Source organism: Prunus dulcis, chromosome 8 (genome assembly GCF_902201215.1).
Source record: "Prunus dulcis chromosome 8, ALMONDv2, whole genome shotgun sequence".
NCBI classification, from domain to species: domain Eukaryota; kingdom Viridiplantae; phylum Streptophyta; class Magnoliopsida; order Rosales; family Rosaceae; genus Prunus; species Prunus dulcis.
In genome coordinates this window covers 4,772,637-4,784,193 of record NC_047657.1, presented here as the reverse complement: position 1 = coordinate 4,784,193, position 11,557 = coordinate 4,772,637, and the positions used below count along the sequence as shown (strand labels likewise).

The 11,557-nt window shown below is 38.1% G+C and overlaps 2 long non-coding RNA genes across 2 annotated transcripts; both read right to left on the bottom strand.

Moving 5' to 3' along the window:
* Window positions 1-442: 442 nt before the first annotated feature.
* On the bottom strand, window positions 443-1,522 carry LOC117638009. Its single transcript, XR_004587254.1, has 4 exons — window positions 1,492-1,522; window positions 1,164-1,394; window positions 778-1,002; window positions 443-692 (listed from the first exon to the last, which is right to left on the bottom strand). It is a non-coding gene; the product is annotated as an uncharacterized LOC117638009 (long non-coding RNA).
* An 11-nt stretch (window positions 1,523-1,533) lies between these two features.
* Window positions 1,534-2,002, bottom strand: LOC117638008. Its single transcript, XR_004587253.1, has 3 exons — window positions 1,867-2,002; window positions 1,685-1,772; window positions 1,534-1,578 (listed from the first exon to the last, which is right to left on the bottom strand). It is a non-coding gene; the product is annotated as an uncharacterized LOC117638008 (long non-coding RNA).
* Window positions 2,003-11,557: the final 9,555 nt, after the last annotated feature.

The window sequence follows — 11,557 nt, the reverse complement described above, 5'->3', positions numbered from 1 at the left end:
TTTGTTGCAGAAACTGCAGTGCAGTTTCTGTTTATTTGTTGAGATTATGAAAATTATACAATTGTTTAATGAGTGGATATTCGTTTTCGACTGCCATTCAATGCTTGTTTTCAGATTTTGAGCAGATTTTGTTGCAGAAACTGCATTGCTGCAGTTTCTGTTTATTTCAGATTTTGTTGCAGATTATGAGCAGAAACTACATTTCAATGCTGACCTACTTAAATGTGTTTTGAACAAAGTTTTAGTACTTTGATTATGGCTTTGGCTTTTGGGTTCTTTTCACATTTTTTGAGCTGATTTTTTTTTTATTTATTTATATAAACTGCACTGCAATTTTAATTTGTTGCAGTATTTTTGACCAGAAAATTCAGTGCAGTTTGTTTGTTTCCTTTTCGTTTTGTTGCATCCTGTTCCAAGATTATATTACAGTTTATATGTATAGGAAATATGTTCTCATATACCATAACTAGAAATATTTACAAACATCCACAAGAATTAAGATACATATTGCCTTGAGTTAACGAAAGGCAAATCACTAGAGACGATTAATTACACAGTTTTTGTGGTGTAGGAGTTTTGTGACATATTGTGCTCGATATTCATTCATGAATTTCTTGTCCACGCTTTTTGGAATGGGCTGTCCTTGTGCTATTTTATCCATATAGAACATGACGAACATGCCGCAATCCAATCTGCAAATGAAATACGAGATTAGTTTTTTTTTGCTTTTGAATGATTTCAAACTGTAATGAATAGTTGAGTAGACACAATTCTTACGAAGATACAGTTTGTTGAGCACATTCCATGTCATCCTCAAATGGAAACTGCAATGGATTTTGCATAATCCAATTGAGAGTGAGTTCTTCAGTTGGAGTCAAATCTTTTTGTACAAGTGTCGGGGGCCCTTCCTTTTGCTTCACAATTGTTGGTTTTTTTTTTAGTTTCTATGAACACTCGTGCTTGAGGTCTTATATATTCTAGCCACCCTTCAACAATATTAACCTGTTTAAAGAAGAAGAAAAAAAGAGAAAAAGAAATGGTAATCAGTGCATTGCATATTATAGTTTTGGTCTGAAATTAGGCAGTATGTATAATACAGAAACTGCAATGCAGTTTCTGTTTGTGTTTGTGCTGAGAAATTAAGACAGTTTCATTCCACTTACAAAGTTTCGAGCAATGTCAATGCACCTTTCTTCTTTTCTATGTCCCAACGATCTAAGTGGATTGTAGTGTCTCCACTTTCGTTCATTTTTGTGAAATGTGAGAAGTGTGAAGTGGAACTCTTCTTTTGAAATAATCGGGAAGAAAAGAACACTGCATTTCCCGAGTTTTTCAAGTAAGTGTTCATACAGGGCCCTGTGCCAAAATGGCTCTTGGAAGCTTTGCATGTAAGCCTGATATCATAGAATGGCAATTTGTTAGTATATATTTTTCGAAAACTGCAGTGCATTGTCTGTTTAAACAATTTTGAATTTTCAAAATAATACTTACCCAAGTCCATGTGGACATGTACTGTGGACTCCATGTCTGCATGGGGTCTATTTTATCCTCCTCTATTTGGATATAGGCCTCAATAACCTGTTTCACATTGATTGGAGAAAAATGGAATTATAAATGGGTAATATAGGTAGCACAAATAAAAAAATACAGTGCAGTGTGTGTTATAGAATTGGTAAATACTTACGTTTTGTGACAGTTCCAGGTCCCATACAATATCTTTGAGATCATGGTTTGTCACTTTCTCACTATTGAGTCCTGCCCAAAAGATATCACTGCGGATTCGAATACATGAAATTCACAAGATTAGTTTTAGTTTAATTGTAATTAAAAGATGAAAGAATTGTTATTTTGGAATAGAGATATTACCGAGGTTGAGTACTTAAGTAGTGTTTTTCAATTCTTTCCCTATCCGCCTTTGGAATTTTCTGCCACACCTTCCTCTGACCCCATCCAAGTTTTTTCTTTGTTGGCTTTTTTTGTCCTTCATCTTCATCACTTGATTGTTCCAGACCTATAGGAATTGAATCATGAAGGCTCGTTCCTTTTGGGGGATCGGGAATTGGATTTGTGGCATCGGGCTGAGATGCCTCTTGTGTTAACTGCAGATTGAAAGGAAACTAATTAGAAACTTCATTCGATAAAACAGAAACTGCAATGCAGTTTCCATTTCTGTAAAGCAGATAACACACTGCATTGCAGGAACTGGAAACTGCATTGCAGTTTCTGTTTCTGTAAAGCAGATAACACACTGCATTGCAGGAACGGAAACTGCAGTTTCTGTTTCTGCAATGCAGAAAATAGAAAAAAGCAGCAGCTTGAACTGCAGTAATTGCATACCTCCTCGGACGAGATAAGCTTGAATTGTGGTAGTTCTTCATCATCCTTTTTTGCCTCCTTTTTTGTTTTCTTATTTTTTTCGTACACATAGCAAGAAGCTTGAAGCCTCTTTCTTTCTCTGTTCTTCAACCTTTGTACTCTTGAAGGAACAGCAGGTGTTGGAGCATCTTGCTTCTTCTCTTCTTCTCTCTCTTCTTGTTGCTTCTCTTGTTCTTTATTTTCTTCTTCTCTCTCATTTTCTTCTTCTCTCTCTTCTTGTTGCTTCTCTTCTTCTTTCTTTTCTTCTTCTTTCTCTTCAACTGGTTGTGTTGGTTGTTTTGTAGGCAGATCCATCTCCATTTCAAAGATTGTTGGGTCTGACAACAAGCTTTCAATTTCTGCCTTGTACTTTCCTTGAATCTCCTTTTTCTTGGCAATCTTCTCCATGTCAATACGAGTTTCCTTGCCTTCCAATTCTGCAATCCTCCTTTTCAGATTTTGTATTTCATTAAGCTGAATTGTAGATTCCACTGTCATGTGGCAGTCACACATTCTTCATTATCTAATTTCTCTATGTATGTTGCCAACTCCACTTCCAGCTCCTTTGATCTCTTTTCTGCTTGGATAAATATATCCCACAAGTCCTTCATTTTCTTCTCACTGTCTTCATTTTTTTCATCCTTCCACAGTTGTAATCTTTCCGGGCAAATGAAGCTAGGATCTTGTTGTTGGCGGTAGTTGATTTGGTCTGTCATGGACTTCACCAAGAGGTCTTGAATTGCAAGAGGTTCTTTTCCAGCTTCCTCTGCTTCTCCTTTTTGTCCCTCATCATCTTCTTTTTCTTTTTTCTGCATATTGAACAGAAACTAATTAAAAACTGCATTGCATTGGAGGAAACAAAAACCGAAATGCATAATTCACTGTTTAGAGATTCTTATACCTTGTCAAGAGGGTCTCCCTCTTCTCCGGTAGTTTTTCTCTTTTTATATGTTTTCAAAATACCCTGTACAATGAAATTGAATGATTCAGAAACTGCATTGGATAATCTGTTACAAACAACCAGAAATCAAAATGCAAAGACAGTACTGAATATCAAAACATGTTTGACTTCATGAGCAGTTATAACATTCCCATAAACCCTAGCAAAACGCACTCTGAAATTGAATTATGGAACCAGAAACTGCATTGCAGTTTCTGGTTCAAAATCTGCTACAAACAACCAGAAATTTTGAATCCAACGATTTTGAATGGTTAATCCCTATAAACGAAGCAAAACCTAAACGAAGAGTAGTTTTGAATCCAACGATTCATCCATTTTTCCAAAAACTGCATTGCATAAAGAACAACAGCAAAAATGTGTACAGACTGCAATGCACTGCAATGTAGAAAACACAAACTGCAATGCACAGCAAAAATGTGTTCAGACTGCAATGCACTGCATTTTTGCTGTACAGACTGCAATGCACAGCAAAAATGCAAACTGCAATGTAGAAAACACAAACTGCAATGCACTGTATACAGATTTCAATTACCTTCTCAACAGTGTCTTCCTCTTCCCCGGTAGTTTTTCGCTTTTTAGGAGTTTTGAAAATACCCTGTACAATGAGAATGATTTAGCATGGATTCACATTCAAGATACATTAAAACAGAACATGCGATAAATTGCATACCTCGATGTCATTCAAGTCCTTTATTTGGTTGAATCTTGTGTGGAGTTCCACAAGACTCCATTTAAGAATGGCAGGAGTTTCTTTCTCCTTGCCAAGGATTGGTTGTATGATGTTTGTCCTCTCACACAATAGAAACTGCACAGTTCAAAAACAAGATATATCAGAAATTAGGTTGGAAACTGCATAGGATAAAACAGAAACTGCGTTGCAGTTTCCGTTTCTGCATTGCAGTAAATGGAAACTGCATTGCACTAAATGGAAACTGCATTGCCTAAAACTCAAAATGCATTGCATAAGCCACTGTTTACTTACCAATATTAGGATAGTGCAACCCGAAACAGCTCCTATAGAGGCTTCTCCTCCCTTCTTTGCTTTTGCTTTTGCTTTTGTGGTCAAGGATTCATTCATGTAGGCTGAAACAGCTCTTGCCCACGAATAGCTTGAAAGTGTGTCTAGATTCACACAGTGCTCAAATAATTTCCAATGCAAAGTCGATGAAGAGTTGGCAAAAAGGAATGTCATGCACAGCAGAATCAATATTAGGCTGACCACCTCCTTGTCGTAATCAACTTCTTCTTCTTCTTCTTCTTCAGCTTCTTTCTTTTCTTTTCCTTTGTTCATTTTTTTTCTTTTGCTCTGTCTTTGCCTTTTCTTTCTTCGGTTGGTTTGCCAAGGCAATTGTCTTTTGTAATTCTGCTTCTACCTGGTTTTTTGATGGTTTTCCTTTTTCTCCAAAGTGCCTTGTTCTGAAGGTAGCAGTGTACCTATCATTGACAAGTTTGACAGATTTGCCTTCATTTGGCAGTCCTAGAATCTGTGTCACTGCATTGCCTGTGATTTGGAATGATTTGGTTCCAAATTTGAAGGACTTTGTATCCGGATCAAATGTCTTGAGCAGCTGTACTAAGTCAAGGTCCGACTTATTCATGTTATTCATGTCAATTCTTTGGTGGTAAAACAGCTCGATCAAGTTCCAGAAAGGGGTTTTCTTGAGAAGCTTCTTCTGCCTTTCATTGAGCTTGTCCTTTATGTCTCTAATGATGTTGTTGAAAGCATAGGCATTGCACCGAAATTGGACATAGTCCGGGTGCTTTGCTTTCCGATCATAGTTTGGCTTTGGCTTTGGTTTAATCTTTTGAGCCATCATTTTGATTCTGCGCTTTGGTTGGTTTTCAGCTTCATTCTTTTGTGGTGACATTTCTTGTTCCATTTTGTGATATGCACTGCAGTTTGTGGTCAAAATCTGCAACAAACAACCAGAAACTGCTGCTCAAAATTTGATGTGAAAAGAAACCAAAATGCAAAAACAGTACTGAAACTAATATCAAAACACATTTAACTTCATGAGCAGTTATAACATTCCCATAAACCCTAGCAAAAAGCACTCTGAAATTGAATTATGGAACCAGAAACTTCATTGCAGTTTCTGGTTCAAAATCTGCTACAAACAACCAGAAATCAAAATTCAAATACAGTACTGAATATCAAAACACGTTTGACTTCACGAGCAGTTATAATATTCCCATAAACCCTAGCAAAAAGCTCTCTGAAATTGAATTATGGAACCAGAAACTACATTGCAGTTTCTGGTTCAAAATCTGCTACAAACAACCAGAAATCAAAATGCAAAGACAGTACTGAATATCAAAACAAGTTTGACTTCACGAGCAGTTATAATATTCCCATAAACCCTAGCAAAAAGCTCTCTGAAATTGAATTATGGAACCAGAAACTGCATTGCAGTTTCTGGTTCAAAATTTGCTACAAACAACCAGAAATCAAAATGCAAAGAAAGTACTGAATATCAAAACACGTTTGACTTCATGATTAGTTATAACATTCCCATAAACCCTAGCAAAAAGCACTCTGAAAGTGAATTATGGAACCAGAAACTGCATTGCAGCTTCTGGTTCAAAATCTGCTACAAACAACCAGAAATTTTGAATCCAACGATTTTGAATGGTTAATCCCTATAAACAAAGCAAAACCTAAACGAAGAGTAGTTTTGAATCCAACGATTCATCCATTTTTCCAAAAACTGCATTGCATAAAGAACAACATGCAAAAATGTGTAATCCCTAAAATCGAAGACAAATCTGTGTTAGAGGGTCATTTTCTTACTGTTTTTTTCCCAAGAGAGTGAAAATCGCTTCGATAGTCGTCAGTGGTTGTCGTTGTTGGTGGTGGTTTCTGCTCGTCGTCGTTGCTGCTCGTCGTCGTTGCTACTCGTCGTTGCTGCTCTCGTTGCTGCTCGTCGTTGCTGCTCGTCGTTGCTCGTCGTCGTCGTTGGTGGTGGTCAGTGAGGAACTATCGGCTGAAGCACTCTGAAGTTGAAGATGAAAGGTCGCGCGAAAGGGTTTTTGGAACTGATTCAATTTGAGTAGTGTCGTTTTTTGTTCTGTTTTGAGTCTTGTTATGTCGTTTTGACTCTATATTTGACAATAAATCACAATGGCACATGTTGTAATTGTAGTGCTCTTCAATGTTATTTTAGTAAAAGTAGGTGTTACTTTATTGTCTTTGGTTTTATATTAATTAAGTAAAATTGTATATCTATCTTTCAAATTAGTAAAGTATTTTATGTGTGAAAACTAAAGCTCCCTTTAAAAAATCACATGACTTAATATTTTATTATTATTATTATTATTATTATTATTATTATTATAAAATAAAATAGTTAGAAAATAGAAAATGAAAGAAGAAAAAAAAGGTGACTTTCTCTCTCCCCGTCTCTTCCCCTCTCCACTCTAACACTCAGCCAAGGTTCTTGAACAGAGTAGCTTGCTAGATCTACCTAGCTGAAAGATCAAGAAGTAAATGCTCATGGGCTCATTCAATTCTTCCCAAGAAGATTATCCACAACATAATTAACCAATAACAGCAGTATCCCAGATCTACAACTATACCACCACAACCACCACCATCTCTCATTACCCAGCCCCCCCATCCCCAGCCTCCTCCCTCCAAAACCCAGCCGCTCCAAACCCAGATTAACCAGCCCTCTAAAACTCAGAATTTCAAGTGACGCACATATTTTCTGACAACTCTCTCTCCTCTTCCAAATTTACAGACAAAGCTTCAATCTAGCTCCCTCTCAGAGACACATCTCCATTGCCGCTGATTGTTTGGGCTTCTTCAACTAAACATGGACTCATCAATTTAGAGAGAGAGAGAGAGAGAGAGAGAGTAGTGATGGATGAGGCTGAATTTTTAATTTTTATAAATGTTTTTCTTTTTTTTTTCTTTTTTTCTTTTTTTTTTATAATTTATTTTACTAGAAATTACAACTTTCCTTTTATAGTTAACGAAAAATTGAATAAAATTCACAAAACATAATGGCAATGGCTAAATTGGCCATTTTAATTAATCGGGTGTTCAATTGGGTGACTTTTTAGTTCGGGGGTTTAAGTTCGATTGGGGTCCTAATTCGAGGGTTGGGGTGTACGGTAATTTACTCATATATATATATATATATATATGATACAGCGCGGAAGCACGAGTTTACAGATCGACAAATGTCTAAACTCAAAAAGATAAATTGAAATCCACAAGAAAATAGAGAAAATATCTAAATTTGATTAACAACATGATAAAACTGATTAATACAACTTAAATAGAAAACAAAGAAATCTTAGGTTCCAGAATATTCATGAAACTTAACTAATAAGAAAATAATAAAAATCCTAATTAAAATTATATCAGGAAAATAATATCCTGATTGATAACTTATTCTAGAAACATAAATATAATATATATCTTTTCAAGAAATCAAGCAACTTGAAAATGTAACATCCTGACCCAAATTTAAATTATTCGTCAATTGAATTAATTTAATAAATTTCAAAATTACAATTTTGCCCCGGGACTAGGGGTATTTTGGTCACTTTTTAATCCGGAAGGATTTTGGGGAAATGAATGGTTTTATGATAAAAATCGTGCCGAGATGAGTCCATAGACACGTAGTGGGCTCAAATCAGAGTTGTAACAAAGAAGTTACGATAATGGAAAAACCATAAATATTTCAAAATTGGGTTTTAAAAATATGAAATCTCTCTCTCTCTCTCTCTCTCTCTCTCTCTGGTTGGAGCAACAGACCCCCTTTTCGAAAACAGCCGGTTGGTTTTGTGGTTGCCGCCGCCACGAGATTGGAACCAAACTAACCGAGCCACTCCCCTCAACCCATCCCGACCCTTCCCAGCCACCACTGCTGCTGCGTTTCTCTGGAATATCACAAAATTCGGTCGGTTTTACCCATAACTTCCTGGAGTTCGTTCGGGCGATTCCGGCTACCAATTTCTTCAATCTATGTATGCTTTTTCATCCTCTCAATGTGTTCTAGCTTAAAGTTTTGGCCGATTTCGGCTCATGATTCTGACAATTTCTGGTCACTTTTTAGCCTTGGTTCAAGAACAAAAGTTGCTCCACTCATTGTCCTAATCATGTAGGTACAGGTCTTGACCAGCAATCTGGAGATTTTCCGATCACTGGAATTTATTTTGTGCACTCACGCATTACAGGGATGTGTGGCGGTGCGTGGGCCACTTTGTGGATGGTATGATTTCCGTGTCATACTGAGCACGATGGTATGCTCGCATATGAATTTGGTTATCATTTGACTTTCGATCGGATATCACATATTAGGCGTTATCCGGGTTTGATATGTTCGGACCGTTGGATTGACTCCATTTTTACATATGTTGATCTAGTCATCTCTAGGATCGTGTAGGAATTCGTGGATCGTAAATCGGAGTCATGGATGCTCCAATTCAATGACTTAAAGTTTGCTTTAAACGATAACCGTCCGATCATGTGATCATCAGTGATCCGACCGTTTGATTCAGACCAAACTTGCAGGACATGTATATTAAACCTTGTTGAACCCGTACAAACTTTCGGATTGGAAATCGGGTTGAATAATCCAACACCACGTGCGGGTATAGTAACCAGGGGAAGGTACTTAGCATGGTGCAATCACATATTCATACAACAATCAACAAAGTACCCCAACACATATTATTCATTTGCCCAATTATTTAATCACAGAGGGAATAACAATTGTTCAACACGCATAATCCATATTCAAAATAACTATAAAACTCAAATATCAAAATAACCGAAATTCCATAATTAATATATATATATATAATAACTTCATAGTCAGAATAATCCATTTTGAATAGAAATTTAATCATTGAATAATCCAACACCACGTGTGTGTATGATGAACAAGGAGTTCCTAAGGTCCAACTACGCGTTTCGAAAGGTGAAATAACCTCGGAAGACGCTCGGTCAACCGAGAGGTCAAACTTCCCAAATTTGGTCAATCGGGCACTTGGGCCCACGGCCTCTGATTTCCAATCCGAAAGTTCCTACGGGTTCAACAAAGTTTACTAAACATGTCCTACAAGTTTGGTCCAGATCTAGCGGTCGGATCGTTCTCAATTGCACGATCAGACGGTCACCGTTTTACGTAATCTTTGAATCATTGAATCAGAGCATCCGAGACTCCTATGATTGATTCGCAAATTCCTACACGATCCTAGAGGTACCTAAATCAACATATTTGGAAAATGGAGTTGATTCAATAGTATGAACATATCGAACCCGGATAACGTCTAATATGTGTAAATCTGATTGACAGTCAAATGATAACCAAATTCAAACTCGAGTATACCGTTGTGCTTAGGAAGACATGGAAAACATTTTAGGACCAAATGGGCCACCCAAACATGGCCTACACATGGGTGGCTTGAGAAAATTTTGGCAACCGAAAAATTCTCAAACCGCCCATCAATACCTATACCTATGTGACCAGGACAACTAGTGGAGCAACATTTGTTCTTGGGTCATATCCAAAACATGGCCAGAACTTGCCAGAAACTCGACCCAAAAACCGGCTAAAACTTTGGAGTGTAAATCAAGTTTCAAAACTCAAAAATCGATCATATCAACCCAATCATCAACTAGATCGACAAAAAGGGTGGCCGAAATCGTCGAAAATGACGACGAAAAATTGGAAGCAATTCCGGAAGGGTTTTTGCGATTTCCCGGGGATATCAACCGCGGCTATAGCAAAGATTGAGTGGGATGGGGAGAGGAAGTTGAGGTGGTCTTTTTGGTACCGGCCTTGTGGCCGAATGTGGACGGTGGAGCACGGTTGCCGGCCAAACAATGGCCGCCTGTTCATTCTTCGCGAGGAGAGAGTGGTGAGGTCGGGGGGGGGAGAGAGAGAGAGAGAGAGAGAGAGAGAGAGAGAAGAAAAATATGGTGTTTTTAAAATCCAACTTCTAAATATTTACGGTTATGCCACTGTACTTCCGTTGATCGTAATTTCTTTGTTATAACTCCGATTTGAGCCCACTACGTGTCTACGAACTCGTATCGACACGCTCTATGCAATGGTACCATTTTTTCCTCAAAATCCGACCTAATTAAAAGTGACCAAAATAATCCAACCCCAGAGGACAAAAATTAAAATTTCACAACTAATTAAATTAAATAATTTAAATGGATAATTAAAATTGGGTCGGGACTCCCTCTGCTTTGGCCCTCCGTGTCTTGTGCAGTTCGAGTTTGGTTCAATGTAGCTTTGGTTCACTCGAAGACTTGGGGTGTGATGGCTAGGGTTCCGACGTTCTCCGCCCTAGTGTCACCGCCTATGTCTTGGCGCACCAATCGCCCCTCCCCCTCATGTGTGCAACTAGGGTCTGTCTCATTTGGATTCTAGTGCGATTAGGGTCATGTGGCTAAGACTTCCATCAGTGGCGTTTGCGTGTCATTCTCCTCCTTGTGATCGCAGGTGTTCTCCTAATATTGTTGTTCTTATTGCCATGTCTATTCCAATTCGCGATCGGGATGTGTTCATCGACGACATTAAGCCCTCCTTTGGGAGTTACTTTATTCTTATGCCAAGGGAACAGGCTGGCGTGGTTATTGGTTCTTCGACAGTCTCTGATAGTTTTCTTGGTTTTACCTATAGCCTCGTGGCTAAAGTCCTATCAATCATGATGGCTTTATCAAAACTTATTTGCAACTATAGAATGGTATTAAGGATGTATGAATCAAGGAAATAGATTCTAACAGGTTCTAGATAAGCTTTGTTGGTGCTCGAGATCAGAGAAGTGTTCTTGACACTGAACCTTAGGCATATCGCCGTTCCTTGATTTTGCTAGCGGAGATCCCGGATGATGGTAATATGCACTCTATGCTATTGATGCATGGAACTTTCTTGGCAAAATTACATGGTGTACCTCGCTTTTGTATGACGGTAGTCGTTGCCCAGGCCATTGGTGTCGCACTGGGGGATGTTTTGTGAGTGGATAACCGAGATGGCACTATTGTTATGGGTTTAGTTGCACCAAAATTGATTCAGCTGCATCCTCAACTTGTGATACTCGTAAAGTACACAAGCCTATGTCTTGGCGCACCAATCGCCCCTCCCCCTCATGTGTGCAACTAGGGTCTGTCTCATTTGGATTCTAGTGCGATTAGGGTCATGTGGCTAAGACTTCCATCAGTGGCGTTTGCGTGTCATTCTCCTCCTTGTGATCGCAGGTGTTCTCCTAATATTG